The sequence below is a fragment of the Scleropages formosus genome, chromosome 2, assembly GCF_900964775.1.
Source record: "Scleropages formosus chromosome 2, fSclFor1.1, whole genome shotgun sequence".
NCBI lineage: Eukaryota > Metazoa > Chordata > Actinopteri > Osteoglossiformes > Osteoglossidae > Scleropages > Scleropages formosus.
In genome coordinates this window covers 38,920,504-38,943,882 of record NC_041807.1, presented here as the reverse complement: position 1 = coordinate 38,943,882, position 23,379 = coordinate 38,920,504, and the positions used below count along the sequence as shown (strand labels likewise).

Sequence of the window (23,379 nt, the reverse complement as noted above, 5' to 3'; positions counted from 1 at the left end):
TACAACAGGACTTACAGAGCAGTTCTGGAGACCTGGATCACTGGTAGCATCCTCTGAAGACCTTCAAAATGTAAGGTGTAGTTTCTCAGATCCAACTCATCCATTTCCTCTGCTGACATCATCAAGACAAAGGCCAGAGCTGACCACTGTGCAGGACTGATTTCCTTTTCTGAAAGGTTTCCTGTTTTTAGGTAGTTCTGGACTTGTTTCACCAGTGAATTATAATTCAGTTCATTCAGACAATGGAAGAGATGAATGGCCTTCTCTGCAGATAGATTCTCACTGATCTTCTGATTAATGTAATGTACTATGTCTCTCTTAATAAACTGCCATCGTTCTTGTGGGTCCAGCCCTTTTAATAGCTTTTGATTATATTCCATTGAAAGGCCAAGAAGGAAGCGGAGGTAGAGGTCCAAGTGTCCATTCTTGCTCTCTAAGGCCTGATCCACTGTTTTCTTTAGCAGGTTGGGGTCAGTATTTGACAGAAACTGATTTAAAGCAGCAAGGTACTCCTGAACGCTGAGGTGTACAAAGCAGTAAACCTTCCCCTCATAGAACCCGATCTCCTCTCTAAACACTTCTGTACACACTCCAGAATACACTGAAGCTTCATTGACATCAATGCCAAACTCTCTCAGATCTTCCTCATAAAATATGAGATTGCCCTTTTCAAGGTTGTTGAAAGCCAACTTCCCCAGTTTCACAACAAATTCTTTATCTAATTCTAAAGACTTCAGAGGCTCTATTTCTTGTTTTCTCAGGTACTTGTCATTCTTCAGACTGGTCTGAAAGATCAGGAAGTGTGTGTACATCTCAGTGAGAGTCTTGGGAATTTTTCCACTGTGTTTCTCAACAAAGAGCCTCTCGAGAACAGTGGCTGAAATCCAACAGAAGACTGGAATGTGACACATGATGTAGAGGCTCTTTGATGACTTCACATGTGCAATGATCCTCTTAGCCTGATTCTCATCACTGACTTTCTTCCTGAAGTACTCCTCCTTCTGACGATCATCGAACCCTCGTATCTCTGTCACCCGATCAACACACTCAGGAGGGATCTGACTGGCAGCTGCTGGACGGGAAGTGATCCAGATGAGAGCAGAAGGAAACAGATTCCCCTTCATGAGGTTGGTCAACAACACATCCAGTGAGGTTGTCTTTGTTACATCAGAACAGATCTCATTGTTCTTAAAATCTAGAGGAAGGCGACACTCATCCAGACCATCAAAGACAAACAAGACTTTGGAATTCAAAAGTCGAATGAGTCCAAACTCTTTGAGTTCTGGGAGAAAGTAATGAATCAGTTTTGTTAAACTGAATTCCTTATCCCTTATCAAATTCAGGTCTCGAAAAGGAAGAGGAAATATGAAATTAAAATCTTGATTAGCTTTTCCTTCTGCCCAGTCAAGAATAAATTTCTGCACAGACACTGTTTTCCCAATACCTGCGATCCCCAGTGTCAGCGCAGTTCTTACATGTGTTACTTTTCCAGGTAAGGGTATAAACATTTCACTGTATTTGATTTTAGTTTCTTGTGTAGCTGGTTTCTTGAGTGCTCTCTCAATGTGTCTCACTTCATGTTCATCACTGATCCCACCAGAACCATCTTCAGTTATGTAGAGCTCTGTGTAAATATCATTCAGAAGGGTTGGGTTTCCTTGCTTAGCTTGTCCTTCAAAAAGAAACTCAAACTTCTTCTTCAGATGGAATTTCAGTTTCTGCTGACATGTCATCAGAAGTTTATCTGAAATGAAAATGAGAGCACAATGTTTATAATCTTTCTGATATGATTGCATGTAATTTTTTAAAGCTGTAAGTAAAATGAATTCCTCACGTTGCATTTAACAACAGTATTACTTTGATGTCAGGTAAAAATGTTTCACTGTTTCTCACTATTGTTGAGCATATGCTGAGAAATTGAAAAAGTTTAAAATTGTTTAACTTGACCTTTTTCAGAATGAATGAACAGAGCCTCTGTAACCTGAAACCTTTGTAAGTTAGAGTTTTTAAAGAGTAAGACCTTCACCACTTTTCTATCTATCTTGTGTAACAGAAAATGTGAAAGTTAATTTATGTTATTTAAGTGAATGTAAATTTATGGAACAGTTTTGAGATAAAAAAATTATATAGGTCTAAAAAAGATACCCTTTGAGACAGTTCTTGTAGGGGTTCAGCAGCTCCGAGGGACAAAAGGAGGTTGTTCCACCACATCAGATCCAGAAACCAGGAACCTACGAACTTTTTGATTCACAACCTCTCTAAATCTAACTAGTTACGCTATAACCCAGAGTTAGCTGTTCCCAGTCTTAATCAGCTTTCTTAAGTTTTATTACAGTTAGACTAGATATGCATAATGTATCACATTAGTTACAGGTTTTTTAACAGCATTTCCATTTTAATATGCTTGTTCAAGACAGTCTTCTCTTTGAAATTGTGGTATTGTTTTGTCAGCTCTGAAGGAAGCTGTACAAAGTGATGGTTCTTCAGCAAACTGGTGGGCATAATATCAATTTTTAACATAAGTACAGCATGACATTATTTGTTCAAATACACACACACACATCTTGTGAACTGCTTGTCCCATATGGGGTCACGGGGAACCGGAGCCTAACCCGGCAACTCAGGGCATAAGGCTGGAGGGGGAGGGGACACACCCAGGACAGGACACCAGTCCGTCGCAAGGCACCCCAAGCGCGATTCAAACCCAAGACCCACCACAGAGCAGGACCCAGCCAAGCCCACTGCCCCACCGCATCCCCCACACCCAGTCAAACTCATTATTTACAGTGTAAATCAGTAAACAGTATAAGCTCTCTTTTTTATTCTGACCAATATATATCTCAGGATGTAGGCTTCAGATTCTTTCACATTCTGAGATGAGCTTTATTGTTGTTTAGCATTTCTGAGATGTTAAATAATAAAATAAAATGAATTTTTCTATGCCTTGAATCTGAGTGCCTTTGAGAGAATTTCCAACCCACCTTCAGTACACGGCATTGACCAGTCACTCTTCATGAATTCGCAGCTGGGTACAGGTGACATTAATCTCTTCTGCTGGATACTGTGGACAGAAAGACCCTTCAATCACTCGTATCCCCTAAGCTTCAGTTGAAATTCAAAGTTAACCTGCTAAATGCTGATATAATAAATATAACATCGAAACAAACATCATACTAAATACACTCAAGAGGCTTGAGGGATTGCAGGGGATAAATTGGGGAATTAACTTATTTCTCTTTGTTATGTTCAATCTTCCACGTCTTGTTATTTTTCTCAGCACACACATCTCGTGTCTGAAGGGGCTTTAGTAAAAAGAACTTTTACCTTTGACTCACAGAATTCTGTCCATCATTAAACATGATAAGTTTATCCTTAGACATGTTTCTCTTCATGGATTCACAGTTGAGTAAAGGTGACACTGATCTCTTCTGCAGGATACTGTGTGCAGAAAGACCCTTCAATCACTCATATCCCCCCAGTTTCAGTTGAAATCCACAGCTAACCTGTTTACTGCTGATTTAATAGTATTGGAACAAACATCATATGAAATACACTCAAGAAGCCTGAGAGATTGCATTGGTTAAATAGAGGAATTAAATCATCTCTCCTTGTTATTTTAACCTTCCACATCTTGAAATTTTCCAACACACACATCTTGCATTCTAACAGAGTACAGCACTTCACTTCTACTGTGCCCGCAAAGCCTCCAAAATTGTTGGCGCCCCCACACACCCCTCCCACAACCTCTTCAGCCTCCTGCCGTCTGGGAAGAGATACAGGAGCGTAATATACGTTGTCCTCTGTGTCACACAGTGGTCCAGGATAAATGCTATTTCCCTCCTATGTATGTTCTAAACATATTGTGGGAATGACAATAAAGCTGACTGTGACTTTAACTAAAGAGCATTAGTTAAACAGAAGTTTTACCTTTGACCCTCAGAAATCTGTCCATCTTCAAATCTGATTGGTTTGTCCATTGACCAGTCACTCTTCATGGACATGCACCTGGGAACAGGTGACACTGATCTCTCCTGCTGGACGCTGTGGACAGAAAGGCAAAAAGACCCTTCAGTAACCCTCATCCACAGCACATAGTGAGAGATCTTCTTAACTTCATCCTATCAGCAGACCAGACAAACTGTCACGTTAAATGTCCTACTGAATCTTTGTCTTGTATCTCTAACAGATGAAGTAAATGACACATGGAGACAAAGATTTACACAGGGACCCCTCAAGAGCACCTTGAATTCCTAGCAATGTGGAACTGAGAGACTCTTAGTTAAAATCCTCAGTTTGTGAACAGTTGAGTCCAAAAGTCTGCTTCTACCTTGATTCATAAACCTAAATTTACTTTTAATCCTAAATTAAATCCCATTGTCAATAAAAGCTTAACAATACAGATGTACCTCAGTGTTTTTACCTTTTAAAACTCTTTTCTGAGGCAGGGATCCCCTCCTTACAATCCCTAGAGGGACTCATTTCTGAAGCTGTGCGATTCATTTTAGGACTTTGGACAGGAGCTGATGAGGTGAGTCCAGGGTCTTTGTGGTAGAATAAAAAAATCAACAAAATGTGTTAGAAAACTCTGGTTGTTGCTATGATACATCACCATAACAGAACACATACATTTTCAAACCACTTGTCCTAAGTTGGGTCACAGTGAGCTGGAGCCTAACCCAACAACACAGGGCGCAAGGCTGGAGGGGACACACCCAGGATGGGACACCAGTCCATTGCAAGGCAGCCCAAGCAGGACTCAAACCGCAGACCCACTGGAGAGCATTTGTTATTGTTGAGAATCTTTTCTGGTAATATTTGTGCTATAGATTTTGGTCTCCAATTTAGAAAGCAGATTTTAACCCCTAGTTTTAACCTTTGAATTAAAAACATTTTATCATTGCTGTCCAACAAGAAATACTACTGAAAATGTTTCAAATCTGGCAAAATTTAGAGAGGTTAAAGGAGATCTTTATGTGAATACAGGTGAAAGAAATGCTCACTCTTGAATTCTAACACTAAATATATAACACCAAACAGTAATTCATTGTATATTTACATCTCACCGCTCATACAATGTTGTGGCTTGAAGTGTTTGACATGAAAAGGAAGTCAAAATCAAAAATTTGTAATGAAATAATAGTAAATCTAAGTGGTCTAAAGGAATCAGCACTGAGATATATAGAAATAACACTGAAATTCTGCTTAGAAGCAGATTTAAAACATATGTTTTGAGCAGCTTTCTTAAAGTTGTCCATAGAACCTGCCTCTTTAATATATGGTAGGATTGTGCTCCATAATCTCAGTACAAAGTAACAGAAATCAACTTTAGTTTCAAGTTTATTGTCATAGATACAAGTACCATGTACATGTATCATGAAAATCTTCCTGAATGCTTCTCCACAGACTATGCAAGGACAATTGAAATACTGCACAAACATACAATGACAAACAAAACTGTGTCAATGACAGTAAATAACAATAGCAGCAATGACACCAATCACAATAAATAATGGTAACAGTAGTAACAATAATGGTAACAGTCAGAGAACTCAGAAGGAGAGAATGAGAATGCTTAAAGTGACAGTGTAATTTACCAATGTGCTTAGGTGGAGCACATGTAAAGCTCAGCTCCGGAATATGAACTGTCAGTGTAACGTTCAAGGGGAAAGGAACACAATGAGAGCTGGTAGGCGTCCACCCCAGGGCAGGAGGCAGCAACATCATCATAACGAACAGCACCTATGACATATGTCATGGTTTCCCCACACAAAAGAGAGGCGTCGGACCCAATCTCAGTGCTCAGGATGGTTTATTCAAAGGGCAGTTCAATCTCGTAGTCAAAAATCAGGCAAAGGGTCACCGAGGCCCAAACGTAGTTACAAGGAGCATCCAAGAGACGAAATCCAAGCAACAAGCCGTGAGTCAGGGAAGTCGGGGAGACAATGACGAGGAGGCAAACAGACAAGGAAACACGGAGGGGGTCAAGGAAAACAGGCTCTAACACAGTTGTAAGGTGAGGCTGAACTAAGGTTCCGCAAACCATTGCGTCCACAGCTACCCTTTATACTCCCATCCATTGATCAGCCGCAGGTGCCACTTGTTGTGTGGAAGCGGGGGGCGTTACAACCTATCCTACCCTATCGGAAATATGATGGCTAGCTGCACCCACTCAAGGACAATAATGGAACTATAAAGGCAGCTGGGCTGAAGACTTGGTGAGCAGTGTTTTTGGCAGTACTTGGAGAGCAGTTGTAGGTTTCCAGGCTTGACTTGCTCATTTGTTACTGGTTGGTTTTAAATAAATGTATTCTGTTAACGTCCTGCACCTGTGACAGTCTCTGCCCTGCAGACAACTGCAGCAAGTATAAAATAATGCTGTCTGTTTTATCTTCATTTTTTTTCAGAAAGGAATGTAGTATGTCTGCATGAGAAAGAATTCCAGTTAATTGTCTTTCAGCAGAGGGGAATTCCAGTGTACCAAAGCACACGCGCACACACACACACACACACACACACACACACACACACACACCGTCTGAAACCGCTTGTCCCAAGGAGGGTTACGGCGAGCCAGAGCCTAACCCGGCAACACAGAGCGTAAAGCTGGAGGGGGAAGAGACACACGCAGGACGAGACGCCAGTCCGTCACAAGGTACCCCAAGTGGGTCTCAAACTCCAGACATCCCAGAGAGCAGGGTGTACCAAGACACACACACACACACATTTTCAGAACCGCTTGTCCCATACGGGGTCACGGGGGAACCGGAGCCTACCCGGTAACACAGGGCGTAAGGCCAGAGGGGGAGGGGACACACCCAGGACGGGTGTACCAAGACACTTCCTATCTAATTCTTCTGCTGTTCACCAATTGTCTCAACATCCCATGAAACATGTGCAACGTGTACAAGTTAATGAAATAATGTCATTGGTTGTAACTGTTCTAAGAACAGAGGGGCTGCAGTACCACAGCAGGTTAGCCAAGGCCTGCTCTCTGGTTGGTCACAGGGTTCGAATCCTGCTTGGGGTGCCTTGTGGTGGACTGGCTTTCTGTCCTCGCTGTGTCCCCTCCCCCTCCAGCTTTATGCCCTGGGTTAGGCTCTGGTTTGCCACAACCCCACTTGGGACAAGAGCTTGTAGACATTGTGTGTGAGTGTTCCAAGAACCAGGGTTTGCAAAACATTCGGATTGTTTCTTTCCTTAGTGTTCAGCATTTATAAAATATAAAATGTCTCTTAGCTTGTGCCTTTCTTCAAAGTGACTAAGAAAGCTATCTACACAAAGCTACTCGCAAGTATCTACCCACCAAGAGAAGATCGAGGTTTTCCACACCCTCAACAATTAAAGTGACCAATTCACCTTAAACACACCTGTAGATTACAGGAGACCCACATGAATAAAGGGAAAACATAAACTCGCTCAGACCAGGAGTGAAGAGATTGGTAACACCCACACACCCATAAATAATAAATCACATGTGTGTATTTTTAATATTACATAAATTTGATTGCACAGTGGGGGATGAGAGAGAATTTCTCACCCACCTTCACTATGAGACACTGAGTTGGAACTTTTCATGGATGTGGTACTGGGTACAGGTGACACTGATCTCTCCTGCTGGATGCTGTGGACAGAAAGGAGAAAAGACCCTTCAGTGACCCTCATTCACAAAACAGAACAAGAAAGCAACCAAACTTCATTATACTTAGCACGCAGCAGAGACAGAGGCAAACAAGACAAACCATCTCATTAAATGCCTACCAGAGTCTTTCTTTTATCTATTATACCTGTATTAACCTGAAGTACCATAAGAAGACTTGAAGAGGACTGAGGGTTTACACCAGAAAAAAGGGGCATTAATTGAAATGTCTGTCTCCTTGTGAGCTAAATGTTCTAGATCTTGTGTCCTATAGAGATTTGATTTTAAAAAAAGAAAGAAAGAAAAAAAGAAGAAAACATTTACATTTGACCCTCAGAAATCTGTCCATGTTTAAAATTGATTATAAAGCCCATTGAATTATCACTCTTCATGGATATACAGCTGGGTACAGGTGACATTGATCTCCTCTGTTGGATGCTGTGGACAGAATGGAGAGAAGACCCTTCAGTGACCCTCGCAAACCAGTACAACGGTTACATTATATCCCTGCCAGATTGTTCCTTTTTTCTGTTATACTTGATGAAATGGGAAAAATTAATTTTGTACAATAAATTACAGAGATATTTAAACAAATATCACTTAAATGTATCTTAAACCAGGGGGCATGGTGGCGCAGTGGGTTGGACCGGGTTCTCTTCTCTGGTGGGTCTGTGGTTCGAATCCCGCTTGGGGTGCCTTGCGGCGGACTGGCGTCCCGTCCTGGGTGTGTCCCCTTCCCCTCCGGCCTTACGTCCTGTGTTGCTGGGAAGGCTCCGGCTCCCCGCGACCCCGTATGGGACAAGCGGTTCTAAAAATGTGTGTGTGTGTGTGAATCTTAAACTCATTGCACATTCTTGCAGAAATAACATAATTACTATAGAAATCTTCCTATTCAGGAGACATTAAATACAAAACTCACTCAGTTTATTCATTTAGCTGATGCTTTCTTCCAAAGTGACATAACTGTTTGCCCAGTTATACAGTTGGGTAATTTTGCTGCAGTAATTTAGGGTAAGTCCCTTAATCAAGGATTTGAACCTCTACAACCAAAGACAGCAGCTCGAAGCCCTACACTACCAGCTGTCCCCATTATGATCCAAACACTGCTTCTGCAATAACTGCTTTAGACTGTTAAAATTATGTTTAAATTTGCATTTGTATTTATCCTTCCTTCAAGGTGAATGATGGTGAATGCAGAATGCTGAAGTTAAACCTTATATAAAATAGATATTACTTTCTAGATGGATGAGTTTATTTAGATTACTGTGTTTAAGTAAAATGCACTCTGAGCTCCACTCTTACCTTTTAAAACTCTTTTCCGAGTCAGTGACCCCCTCCTTATCGTTCCCAGAGGGACTCATCTCTAAGGCAGAGTCCTCCATCTCAGGGCTCTAAACACAAACTCATCAGGTGAGTCCAGGGTCTTCATGGACAGCAGGTAAAACAAACCACTAATACAAATATTAATGCTCTCCTGTTCATACGGGAGTTTGTAAAAACGTAATTTCAGGAGAGAAGTCCCTGTGAGACTCATCTCCCCTCCAGGCCGATTCTGTCACTTTCTCCCCGTTCAACTTCAGTTACTCTTTTATTGTTCACTGTTTTTTCACCAACTGCTGTCAAGTATCAATAAGATTCATTTAGTTATGAGCACTACTATGTGAAGAAGGTAGACATCAAGGTTTAGACCCACCTCCTAATGTAAATATCCTATTTACCGCGAATTGACAACAGTCACAGTGAAAATTACCCGGCTGTATAATTAATGGGTAAATCTTTGCAAGCACATTAATATCGTACACAAAAGTGTTAAATAAATGAAAGTTAAAATTTAGTAGTAATTAGTTTGTAATTCGATAGGACAACGAGGTAAACTGATCCATGGATGGATCTCATTTACATTTGGTGACGCAGTAAAGATGCAAAAAAAGGTTTCTGATAACGGCTTAACGGGGAATCGAGACAGTTGGACAAATATGGGCGGATCTTGACTCTACTGAGCGCAACAACACAGATCCGCAGTGATCGAGTCCCCCCGTCCCGTCCCGGTCTCTGTCCTGGTCCAAGGTGCACAGGGCGCCCCTGGTGGAGCTCTGGGGAACAGCAATAGGGCACCAGAGGAGCAGCGACGCACTTTCCACATTCCTGACCAGGGCAGGTTTTCACAGCTGAACACAAACCTGCTATTTGTCGTACATTTTCACAAGAAACATGTTGAAGAAGAACATGATTGTTGACTTTTCACAACAAGTGCTCTAAAGCAGCAGTAAAACAGGAAAATACTGTAATAAAATCAATTTAATTCTGCCTGTTATAACTTATCAGTCCTTATAAAACAGCGAGAGATAAGCCTGAACTTTTATTTCATTCCAAATATAAAATTCACACTGCGGATCTATGAAACTGACCCGCGAAGGCATTGATTGATCAGAAAACCTTTGTATACCCGCGTAGTCAATACAACACTGTATTTAACAAGAGATAACAGAACTGTCTACATACTAACGACAGATTTCTTAATGCAACAGAAAGTAAAAGTGACATTAATGAAATTGTCGCACCTCTTATTGATCACAATGACCCCAACAGCATAACTTTGTAAAAGTACTGTTACCTTTAATTAATGTCACCTTATTGTTCGTATTGAAGAGCACAAGTCCTGTGTGTCTCTGCGGTGACGAAGTTTCAGTTTTGCTTCTTGTACGAGTCAGACAGGTTTGGAGAAATGAAATGCTGGAACAGCTCAGAAACACAGAAACTCCTCCCCGTCGATGGATTCGACCACATGTCCTGCTGTATGATCGTGTCGAACCCTGTCTGGTTCCCACTTGAACGCGCAGCGCGCTGCTGGAGGAAGATGAGCGGAGCAGCGCCGATGCGGAGACACCGCTGGAACAGCTGTGTGTTTGTTAAAGGAAAGAGCTCCTTGGTTGAGGGATCGCCGTGGATGAGTTACACTTAGAGTGAAAGTTTTTAAGGTTTATTTTATCCAACATTTTCGTTGAACCTAATTCATAAATAAATGAGAGCGCGGTGGCACCAAACCTGGGTCGTTTGGCCGTTGGTTCGAATTCAGCTCACTGGAGGAGGGGGGGCTGCATGTTCCCCCTGTTTCTTAATGAGTTTCCTCCATAGTCCAGACACAAGAACTTCAGGTTTATCAGTGACTCTAAATTGCCCGTGTGTGTGTGTGGGTGTGTGTGGGTGTGGGTGTGGGTGTGGCTACTCTTCAATGCACTGCTGTCCTGTCCATGGTGTTCCCCCAGCATTCCGCCTATATCATTCCAAGATAGACTCCAAGACACTGAAACTTTGACCAGGACAAGTAGCTAACAAAAGAGACAGTAATTCGTAAAAAAACTGAATGACTTCTGCGCCGTGAAGCTTTTATTCATTTTTTTATGTACATGTGTTCATTTAGCAGACGCTTTTCTCCAAAGTAACGCACATCTACAACGCACAATACAATGTGTTCATTACATTAACAGAAAGAGATACATAGATGCAGGTGCATGATTCTTAAGTGCAGTTAGTTTGTTCCTTTCCACCATATGAACCAATGTGATGGTACACGAGCAGTTCCATAACACTTTGTCCATTTGAGTATCCATGGTTCCAAATCACCTCTCTCACACACACACACACACACACACACACACACACACACAGAGAGAGAGTGAATGTAAGTGTGTGTGTGTATCCATGATTCCAAATACCCTTTGTAATTTTTTTTGAGATATATATAAACATTTATGGGGGTGCGGTGGCGCAGTGGGTTGGACCACAGTCCTGCTCTTCGGTGAGTCTGGGGTTCCCCTTGTCCCCCTTGGGGTGCCTTGCGACGGACTGGCATCCTGTCCTGGGTGTGTCCCCTCCCCCTCCGGCCTTACGCCCTGTGTTGCCGGGTTAGGCTCCGGTTCCCCGAGACCCCGTATGGGACAAGCGGTTCTGAAAATGTGTGTGTGTATAAACATTTATGTCACATTACAGGAGTAGTTGTGTAAAGGTTTATCTGGGCATCATCTCAAAGTTATAGTGCATGAACATTACACCTTACAGTACATAACAAAGCTAAAAGCGGCCAGAAGTTGACAAATGTTACACACACATCTATGATGAATAGGTTCGCAACTGGCACTAAACAGGATTGTGAAAATATGGTATTTATTAAATTACTACACACAGACACACACATTCTGTCTGAACCACTTGTCCCATACAGGGTCATGGGGAGCCAGACCCTAACCCATTAACACAGGGCATAAGGCTGGAGGGGGAGGGGACACACCCAGGACAGGACACCAGTCCGTCACAAGGCACCCCAAGCGGGACTTGAACCCCAGACCCACCAGAAAGCAGGACCCCATCCAACCCACTACACCACTGTGTTCCCCTTCCCCAAAGCACTGTCTTTTTAAATATATTAAGATGGAATGGATATCATAAGTTTTCATATCCTATGTTTGTATGATATGGAATGTGAATAAATCTGAGCAGTAACAATTCCTGATTAAAACAGTGCCATGCTCACGATCACGTGCCCTGCTCCTGCACCTGCATCTGATCAAGGAGGCACGGGATAAAAGGGTGGCTCAGAAACTCCTGAGTGCGGAACCTTCATGAGCGCAAGCGTAATGCCTCACCTGACTTCTTTACCCGTGTGTTATCCTCGTGTTCGGCTCTTGTTTTCCTGGTTCTAACGCCTGTCTGCCCCTCTGAGCAATGTTTGCTGATCAACCGACCTGTGCCTGTCCCTGACAGTTCTCCTGCCTGCCCTTCTGGGTATTCCTGCTACCACATCGGAGTCTGTTGGATGGATTCCAGAGTTCCACCATGACAAAAGGTTCTGCATGTATCACGGACTCAGCGGAGCTTGACTGGCTTCATCATGCCATTGTGACGGTGCCTGAGAACCCTCGTCTTCGTACACGACAGAGGTACAATGGTGGGCCTGATGATGCCAAGGTTTTCTTATGCAATGCGAACTTGTGTTTGCAAGGTCGCCGCATCTTTACCAAACAGATGATATTAAAATTGCCTATCTGCTTTTACTCCTGAGGGGTGCTGCACGCCGCTGGGTAACTGCGGTCTGGAAGACCTGCATCTCGTCCACTTATGCTGCATTCAAAATGAAGTTTGAGACCATGTTTGATCACCCACTCTCTGCCCTGACTGCCGGTGATTGCCTCCTGAGGATCCAGCAGGGCAGCCGCTCTATCGCCAAGTATTCTTTGGAGTTCTGGATCCTGGCAGAGCACAGCGGCTGGAGCTCCACCTCCCTCCTGGCGTGCTTTCGGAAGGGGCTTCACCCCCAGATTCAGGCAGAGCTTGCTTGTCGTGGGGAGGATTGGACTTTAGACCAGACTGCAGTCACTATTGATAACTTGGCATGGGGCAAACCCTGCAATTGTGCCTCACTGCCCCGGCACCTGACCCAGCAGAGGAAGCCCAGAAACAGATCCAGATCGGACAAGGCTGGCTGAACCCTGAGGAGAGAGACAGTGCCATTTCTAAGACAGGTTGTGCCTCAATTGTGGCGTGTCCGCCCATTTTTGCGCCTCCTGCCCGATGCTCCCAGCATGAAAAGCCCGGACTCCCAGGTTAGCGTGCTGCACCAATCTGAATTACAGCTGACTGTACTAGTGGTCGTAGCTTGGGCTGGAAAGCAGATAAGCATGCACGCTTTGGTGGACTCAGGGGTGACTAGCTGTTTTATGGACATGGGGTTCGCAACGGCTCATTGCATTCCTGAATAAAACTGCGACGTAAAGTTACGGGTCAGTGTGCTGGATGGACAGCCGCTGGATACCTGAGTGGTGGAGACCCGTACTGCCGTGTTGCAGATGATGATCAGGACTTGTCATAAGGAAGAGCTCGCGTTTTTTTTAATCAGGACCCATGACCTGCCAGTCATGTTAGGCTTCCCCTGGCTTGTTCCGCATGACCCTGTGTTCTGCTGGAGTACTGGCGAGCTAGTGTCTTGGGGCGTGCGTTGCATACGGTCATGCCTGCATCTTCCCTGCTGGGCCACCTGAGTTGAGAGCCTGGAGGGGGAGCAACCTGTGGTGGTCCCTCCTGAGTACCCGGACCTCCGCAAAGTGTTTAGTAAGACCCGAACAACGGCTCTCCTGCCACACTGGCCTTGGGATTGTGCCATCGATCTTTGGCCGGGCACTTCTCCACCGCATAGCCAAGTCTATACCCTCTCTCTCTCAGAACAAAGAGCCATGGGAAACTACATTTCGGAGGCATTACAGACAAGGATTATCCGGCTCTCCACACCTCCGGTCTCTGCAGGATTCTTTTTAACTGGGAAAAAGGATGAATGCCTTCCTCCCTGTATAGATGATCGAGTGCTCAACTCCATCACCATGCCTTACCCTCATCCCCTACCTCTGATCACGGCTGTCTAGGAACGAGTACATGGTGCTACCTTTTTCCCAAACTTGACCTGCATATAACCTAATCTGGATCAGAGAGGGGGATGAGTGGAAGACTGCTTTTAGCACCTCTGAGGGCCACAATGAGTACCTTGTCATGCCGTTCAGGTTGTCCAGTGCCCTATTCATAGTCCAGACCTTTGTCAACCATGTCATCAGTGACCTTGTCAACAAATGTGTTTTGGTGTACCTCGATGATAGTTTAAAATTCTCTAAGACCCATGACTTTCATGTGCAACAAGTATGAGCAGTATTGCAATGGCTCCTCCAGAACAACCTGTTTGTGAAAGGGGAAAAGTATCTATTCCATCAATGTGGTCATTTAATCCAGGTGCCCTTTCTCGGGTACATCATGAGGAAGGAGGGGGTGGCGATAAATCCAAAGAAGTTCCAGGTAGTGTTGGAGTGGCCACAACTGAAGACAGTGAAGGCACTTCAGCGTTTCCTGGGCTTCGTTAACTTTTATCACTGCTTCATCTGGGGTTTCAGTTCAGTTGCTGCCCCCCAACCACGCTCACTGCAGGTAAAAAGCTCCGTCTGGCCTGGACCGACCACGCTCAACACGCCTTCCAAGAACTCAAGCACCAGTTCACGTCAGCACCTATCCTGTGACACCCTGACCCCACTCTCCCCTTTGTGGTGGAGGTGGACGCCTCACTAGTAGGAGTGGGGGCAGTCCTATCCTAGAGACAAGAGGATTCTCCTAGGCTCCATCCCTGTGCCCATTTTTTGCGTAAATTGTCTCTGGCTGAGTGAAATTATGAGAGCTGCTGGCAATCATGATGGCATTGGAGGTGTGGCAGCACTGGCTGGAGGAGGCAGCATATCCCTTCCTTGTTCTGACTGACCACTGCAACCTTGAGTATCTCCAGTCCGTGCACTGGCTCAACCCTCACCAGGCCAGGTAGGCGCTGTTTTTCGCCCGATTCCAGTGTACTGTGTCTTACAGGCTGGGTTCAAAGAACACCAAGGCTGACACCCTCTCGTGCCTGCACGACCCCGACCCATCCATCAAGAACCCTGAACTAATTCTGCCTCGGAACTACGTGGGGGCTCCGGTTAGATGGCAGTTGTTGCAAGATCTCCAGGTCACCCAGGCAATCGAACCCGGTCCCTCCGACCAACCCGATGGCAAGGACTACTTTATTCACCGTCGTAACTTATACTCCTAGATACACTATTTACAATGGGTCACTCATCCCATACATCAGTGGAACACACACTCTATGTCACTCACACACTATGGGTGAACCGGAACAGCATGTCTTTTAACTGTGGGAGGAAACCAGAGCACCCAAAGGAAACCCATACAGATACGGGGAGAACATGCAAACTCCACACAGACTGAGTGGGGATCAAACCCCCGTCCCCTCACACCACCCAGGGGCTGTGAGACTGCAGCACTATTCGCTGTGCCACCGTGCTGCCACATATATATATAACACACAGTGCCTTAGAGAGACAAAACTCTGTGATCACAGACCTCAGTCTCACATCCCCTATGGAAAGAGATACTGAAATACTGAATACTGAATAGCTGCACCGTAAAACTCAGGGACACATTTTACCCAAAGGCTGTGAGGTTATTTAAATAGTCACTCCTATTGTGTGGTGTTATATTTAATGTTGGGTTTTATTGTTTGTATCACTTCTATTAGTGTGTGGGAGACATACAAACAGGACATTCACTGTACTGTTTACTCATTTAACAGATGCTTTTCTCCAAGGTGACTTCCAATGAACACTATGTAGTGTTATCAGCTCACAACTTTTTCACCCCAAACTGACTGACAATGAGATACTCTTCTCGTTCCTGCTCACGTTCTTTCCCTCATAGTGGGAACAGAGCTGTCAGACGCACTGTAAACTGTCATGAGTTCACCAGCACACTGACGGCATCCTGTCCTCTACATTATTTTTAGACTTGATGGACCTGGATACTGTACAGTTTACATTTTCATTTCTGTCTATGAAAACTTCAGCTCATAGGTAAACAGACAGTGTAACACGTTCAGTCAGTACTTTGTGTATAAATGGTGGGAATTTAGTTTGTCATTGTTCTTGAATTATATTTTGAACAAAAACAGTATTGTTTTCTACATATAAAACTTAAGATTTTGTTATATTCATTTACATTTCAGATATATTAGTAATTGAAAGGTACAGACTACTTCCAGACAATTTTGTCTATGGTATATAAACATATCTCAAGCCAACATTATATCTTGGGATATATGGTGACATAACGGGAAGCACTGCTGCTTGGGTGTTTGGGTGAAGATTCAAGTCAAGTTAAGTCTGTGTAGAGTTTGCATGTTCTCCTTAAGGTGAACTTGGTACAATCACTTACTTTGGAAACCACATGAGTGGGGGGAATGTTACCGGACTGAAATTACCCTAACTGGTATACCACTGCCCAGTAAAATCAGTAAATGATGTTACATGAGAGCAGCTATTCAGTACAAAACACTTACATCTGAGGAGCCCTGGTCTGATCCTGCACTCTCCACCATGGTCCACCCTGTAGGAGAAGCAGAAGGACACACAGTGACTGAAAGACACACACCGGCTGTCTATAAAGTGTGTGGAGGAACTGAGTCCTGTGTCAGTAGTAGGGAAACTGATATTTTAAGTACTTCCCTGTCCTCACACTGACACATGGATGCATTCATTTGGTGGAACAACTTCTACACACGTATAAGGGTTAATGGTAATGGCACACACACAAAGTATTTATTTGAATGTCCTGCTCACGTACTTATTTGCTTTTAATAAGGTCTCAAAACTCACTTCTCCCCGATCTTGCAAGAGCTTGATAAACTTGTACATTTGTTATGTTTAATGCTTTTTAATACCATTGTTTAAAAATGTGAAAGGCAGATGCCTGTGTGATGTATACTGGTTCATACCGTGCTATGTGACAAATTGACTACACTCTAGAATTACGTCTGCATCCAAATCTCTCCTTCTGTTCATGTAATGCACTCTTTGTAATGTTCTCTGATACGTACACACACACACACATTTTCTGAACCGCTTGTCCCATATGGGGTCGCGGGGAACTGGAGCCTAACCCGGCAACTCAGGGCGTAAGGCTGGAGGGGGAGGGGACACACCCAGGACGGGGCGCCAGTCCGTCGCAAGGCATCCCAAGCGGGACTCGAACCCCAGACCCACTGGAGAGCAGGACCCGGTCCAACCCACTGCGCCTGATATGTACATTGCTTTGGAAAAAAGTGTCTTTGAAATGAATGCTCTGGGTTTGGAAGGGCTAAAGAAGGACACATGGACAGCGGTCATGACAAATGTTTATTGGCACACAAGGAAATAATGCTCTTGGTCCGAGTACCCCTTTTCCTCAAGGACGTGCACCCCAGGCCAGCGTTCCCAGCCTGCTTAGTATCCCTTAGGCTTTTTTTTCTATTCCACTGGCTAATACAGTCACCCCATTATTTTACTCATAAGTCCCCAAAGTGGTTGCACATTTTATTCACATTTTTCCCATAATTCAACTATTTACACACACACACACATTTTCAGAACCGCTTGTCCCATACAGGGTCGCGGGGCACCAGAGCCTACCCAGTAACACAGGGCGTAAGGCCGGAGGGGGAGGGGACACACCCAGGACGGGACACCAGTCCGTCGCAAAGCACCCCAAGCGAGACTTGAACGCCAGACCCACCGGAGAGCAGGATTGTGGTCCAACCCACTGCGCCACCGCACCCCCAATCAACTATTTACATTAAACCCATTTTCCTGCTCAAACTCCCGGTAATGTGGGTCGTTACATTATATTCTATGAGTGCCAAATACTGCAACATATGAAAATAAAAAATAATTTTAATGAGAAAGTCCAATATAAAGTATAATTTTTGCTCATACAAGCAAATACTGTCTCAAATTTTCATCTGCAAGTATAGCCATATATTCAAACATGGGTTCATATCTCAGTCAGTATTCATTTTCTGCCCTTACTGGGCCCCTGCACATACTGTCACGTTCTCTGCATCTGGCACATCCGCGACACCTGCCGTTCCCTGATGGGAACGACTATAAAGAGGGAAGCCGAGGAAGCCCAGATGCGGAACCTTGTTTTGCCTCCTCGTTTCCCTGCGAACCGTATTACTGAGAGACCCATTCCGAATTCGTCGCTTTGCCTGTTTCTTCCTGACCACGTTCTTTGCCTAGCCCTTTCCACGACGTTTGCTGATCGCCTGACCCTCGCCTGCCCCTCGACTACGATTATGGATTCTGATTCGACTTCCGTGCACGTCGATCTGAACTCTCTGCACTTGAGTCCGTCCGCGCTATGCGCAACCGTGACAGAAGGTTCCGCCAGCTACCAGGACTCAGCAGAGTATGCGCACCTGCGTGCAGTGCTCACCAAGCAAGGCGAGTTTTTGGGAACGCATTCCCAGTCATTAAAGCGCATACAAGAAAAGGTCGACGGATTAATCCAGGTCCTCCAAACCGGAGGTATTCTCAACCACGCCTTCCAGGGTACACCCGCGACTCCTGCTGAGCCTGTCCCGCCCACACCCCCCGAGGCTTCGGGGACGGTCACAAGGATCGCGACCCCAGAGAGGTATGACGGTTCGCCTCGATCAATGTCAGGACTTTCTGATGCAGTGCGAGTTGGTTTTTGAATGTTCTCCGTGCATGTATCAGACGGACGCAGCTAAGATCTCTTTTGTCCTGTCGTTATTAACCGGTCCAGCCCGGGCGTGGGCCGCCGCTGGGTGGCGCACTCACCCCAGAACTACCTATGACATTTTCCGTGAAAAGTTCGAAGCGGTTTTTGACCACCCGCACGCGGGATGTGCGGCGGGTAATTATCTCATGCGTCTCACCCAGGGGAGTAGAAGCGTGGCTGAATACGCTCTTGAGTTCAGACCCCTCGCGGCCAAGAGTGGCTGGAACTCCCCTGCCCTCCTCACCTGCTTCTTCGAAGGGCTGAATCCCGGGATCCAGGACGAGCTCACATATAGGGGTGAGGAGGGGGACTTCGACCGGTTTGTGGAGACAGCCATCGCCATCGACAACCTTGGCCGAAGTCGCCAACCCCTGGGGACCAGCCCAGCGGAAGACCGGCTCAAGAAAGAGGAAAGGAGACGGCGCCAGGTGGGGAGACTGTGTCTCTATTGTGGGTCCCCGGAGCATCTCCGTGCGGCGTGCCCCGAGCGACCACCTCAGGGGACCTCCGCAGAAACGAAGCCGAGCCCAGGGGAGCACCGGGGACAGCTACGTCTGCCGGTGAGTCTTTCCTAGGGGGCAAGCCGGGTGCAGACGAACGCCTTCATAGATTCCGGAGCCGTGGGTTGTTTCATGGATGTAGGCTTTGCCCAAGCGCACCATGTCCCTATTAAAACATGTGAAGTCACCCTGAGTGTGAAAGCCCTGGATGGTCAACCCTTGGGTGATGGGGTGGTTGATTCCCGGACGGCACCTCTCGTGCTCGAAACTAGCGCGTGTCACCACGAGAAACTCACCTTCTTTCTGATCCGAGCTCCAGACACCCCTGTCATTTTAGGTTACCCCTGGTTGGCACGACATGACCCCGTCTTTCGGTGGAGTACCAACGAGCTGGTTTCTTGGGGAGGATCCTGTCGCGCATCCTGCCTCACGCTTCCTTGCCGGGCCACGTCGGTGGAAGGGGTAGAGGGCCTTCCCCCGTCAGTCATACCCCCGGACTATGAGGATCTACGAGAGGTCTTCAGCAAGGTCCGCGCCGCCGAACTGCCCCCTCACCGGTCCTGGGACTGTGCTATCGACCTCTTGCCAGGTACCATACCACCTCGGGGCCGGGTGTATCCCCTGTCGTTACCTGAACAACGGGCCATGCAGGAGTACATCAGGGAGGCCCTCGAAGCGGGCCTGATCCGGCCGTCAACATCACCAGCCGCGGCGGGGTTCTTCTTTATCGGTAAGAAGGACAGGGGACTGAGGCCGTGCATAGATTACCGAGGGTTGAACGCCATAATGGTCAAGTACCCGCACCCCTTACCGTTGATTACCTCGGCGCTGGAGGGGATCCATGGATCAACCTGGTTCTCAAAATTAGACCTCCGCAGTGTATATAACCTCATCCGGATCCGTGAGGGGGATGAATGGAAGACGGCCTTCTCCACTTCACTAGGTCACTACGAGTACAGGGTCATGCCTTTTGGCCTAGCTAATGCCCCCTCAGTTTTCCAAGCCTTTCTCAACCATGTGTTGGGCGATTTCCTGCATCACTGTGTCATCATCTACCTAGACGATATACTAATCTATTCGAAGACCCGAAAGCAGCGTATCCAACAGGTCCGGGCGGTCCTCAGGCGACTCCTGCAACATTGATTGTATGTGAAGGCAGAGAAGTGTGAGTTCCACCAACGCCAAATCTCCTTCCTGGGCTACATCCTGAGCCAGGAGGGAGTTTCCATGGACCCTAGGAAGGTGGGTGCAGTGACCTCCTGGCCTCGACCTACCACGGTAAGGGCGCTCCAGCGTTTCCTTGGGTTCACCAATTTCTATCGGCGGTTCATACGTAATTTTAGCACAGTCGCTGCACCCCTTACCGCGTTAACTGCAAGCAAGGACCGAAGACTCCCTTGGGGGGCGGAGGCGGAGAAGGCTTTCCAGGAGTTAAAAACACGGTTCACCTCCGCCCCAGTGCTGAAGCAGCCGGACCCTTCCTTGCCGTTTGTGGTGGAGGTCGACGCCTCCTCGGTAGGGGTGGGTGCAGTCCTGTCGCAGCGGCAAGGGGACCCTCCCAAGTTATACCCCTGTGCCTTCTTCTCCAGGAAGATGACCCCTGCCGAACGGAATTACGACATTGGGAACCGGGAACTCCTTGCTATCAAGCTCGCGCTTGAGGAGTGGCATCACTGGCTAGAGGGTGCAGTCAATCCCTTTGTGGTGCTCACAGACCACCGAAATCTGGAGTACCTAGAGACCGCAAAATGGTTGAACTCCCGCCAGGCCCGATGGGCCCTGTTCTTCACCCGTTTCCGCTTTACTGTTTCCTATCGACCAGGTTCCAAGAATGGGAAGGCGGATGCTTTATCGCGGATTCATGACCCAGAACCACTGCCCTCCAACCCAGAGGAGATCCTACCCCAGGGATGCGTGGTGGGTCCGGTCCAGTGGCAACTCCTCCAGGACATCCAAGAAGCCCAGGACAGCGAGCCAGAACCACCCGGGAGGCCAACTGACCGTGTGTATGTCCCCAGTTCCTTCCGCGCAACGGTGCTGAAATGGGCCCATGAGGCTCCGGAGGCCGGGCATCCCGGGATCCGACGTACCTTCTCCCTGGTCCAAGGACGGTTCTGGTGGCCTTCACTGTCCGATGACGTCAGGGACTTCGTCCAGGCCTGTGCCACCTGCGCTCAGACCAGGACCGTCCCCGAAAAGGCAGCGGGTCTCCTACAACCCTTGCCTACGCCGACCCGACCCTGGACCCATGTAGCGCTGGATTTCCTAGTGGACCTACCGGTCTCAGAGGGTAAGACCGTGATCCTTTCCGTCATAGATCGTTTCTCCAAGGCTTGCAGACTGGTGCCCTTTCCAAAGCTGCCTACCGCTCTCGAGGTATCGGAGATTCTGTTCGAACAAGTATTTAGACTCTACGGACTCCCCGAAGACATTGTGTCCGATAGAGGGCCCCAGTTCACCTCTCGGGTATGGAAGGCCTTTTGGGGCCGGCTCGGAGTAACGGTCAGCCTTACATCGGGATACCACCCGCAAGCCAACGGCCATGTAGAACGCTTACAACAGGATGTTGCACGGTTTCTCCGAGCCTACTGCTCCCAAAAACCCCATCACTGGGCACGCTACCTGGCCTGGGCAGAGTATGCCCACAACTCTGCGCCTCATACCTCCACAAGTATGTCGCCCTTTCAGTGTGTGCTAGGCTACCAACCTGTCCTGTTTCCTAGCGAGACCTCTCCAAGTCCTGTCCAGGCTGTGGAGACATGGCACCACGAGAGCATCCGCGTCTGGAGGACGGTCCGGGCCCACCTGCTCCGCAGTGGGGAACGCCACAAACGTCAGGCGGACCGGCACCGGCGCACCCTTTCGTTCTTGCCCGGACAAAGAGTTTGGCTCTCCACCCGAGACCTTCACCTGAAGACCCCCTCCAAGAAACTCGGGTCCCGCTACATCGGCCCCTTCAAGGTAGTACGTCGTGTCACGCCGGTTACTTACCGCCTTCAATTGCCTCCTGATCTCCGAGTGCACCCAACGTTCCATGTTTCCCTCCTGAAACCGGTTGGGGTGTCCTTGCATCAGCCACGGGTAGAAACCACGCCACCGTCGACACTACCCCTCGCAGGGGACGATGTCTACACAGTCCGAGCCCTGCTGAACTCCTGCAGTATCTGGTGGATTGGGAGGGGTACGGTCCGGAGGAGCGTTCCTGGGTGGCTGCTTCGGACATCCTGGACCCCGACCTGGTGGCCGCTTTCCATAGGGACCATCCCGAGTGCCCAGCTCCGCGCCCCCGGGGGCATCCCCTTCCCAGCCCAGGGCGTCCGGAGCTGCCCGTGGAGGGGGGGGTACTGTCACGTTCTCCGCATCTGGCACATCCGCGACACCTGCCGTTCCCTGATGGGAACGACTATAAAGAGGGAAGCCGAGGAAGCCCAGATGCGGAACCTTGTTTTGCCTCCTCGTTTCCCTGCGAACCGTATTACTGAGAGACCCATTCCGAATTCGTCCCTTTGCCTGTTTCTTCCTGACCACGTTCTTTGCCTAGCCCTTTCTACGACATTTGCTGATCGCCTGACCCTAGCCTGCCCTGACCACGTTCTTTGCCTAGCCCTTTCCATGACGTTTGCTGATCGCCTGACCCTCGCCTGCCCCTCGACTACGATTATGGATTCTGATTCGACTTCCGTGCACGTCGATCGGAACTCTCTGCACTTGAGTCCGTCCGCGCTACGCGCAACCGTGACACATACAGCAAGTTAAACACTCTTGATTGGAAGTAGTGCGAAATTGTTAAAAATGAAAAATAAAGAACCTACATTTCAATACAAATATACAAATAGGTAAAGAACATGCAGATTTTCTATTACCGTCTCTTAAATGAACTTAATGTAAAAATCAACACCATAAATTCTCCAATAGAAATATAACTCCAGGGGGGTGCGGTGGCGCAGTGGGTTGGACCACAGTCCTGCTCTCCGGTGAGTCTGGGGTTCGAGTCCCACTTGGGGTGCCTTGCGGCGGACTGGCGTCCCGTCCTGGGTGTGTCCCCTTCCCCCTCCGGCCTTACGCCCTGTGTTGCCGGGTAGGCTCCGGTTCCCCGTGACCCCGTAA

The 23,379-nt window shown here is 47.1% G+C and overlaps 2 protein-coding genes across 2 annotated transcripts in view; one reads left to right on the top strand and one right to left on the bottom strand.

Moving 5' to 3' along the window:
- The window catches only part of LOC108922356 (tumor necrosis factor receptor superfamily member 5-like), a 533,457-nt gene that overhangs the window by 127,625 nt on the left and 382,453 nt on the right, over nucleotides 1-23,379 (top strand). The window lies entirely within an intron of this gene.
- The window catches only part of LOC114909298 (NACHT, LRR and PYD domains-containing protein 12-like), a 454,333-nt gene that overhangs the window by 299,184 nt on the left and 131,770 nt on the right, over nucleotides 1-23,379 (bottom strand). The window lies entirely within an intron of this gene.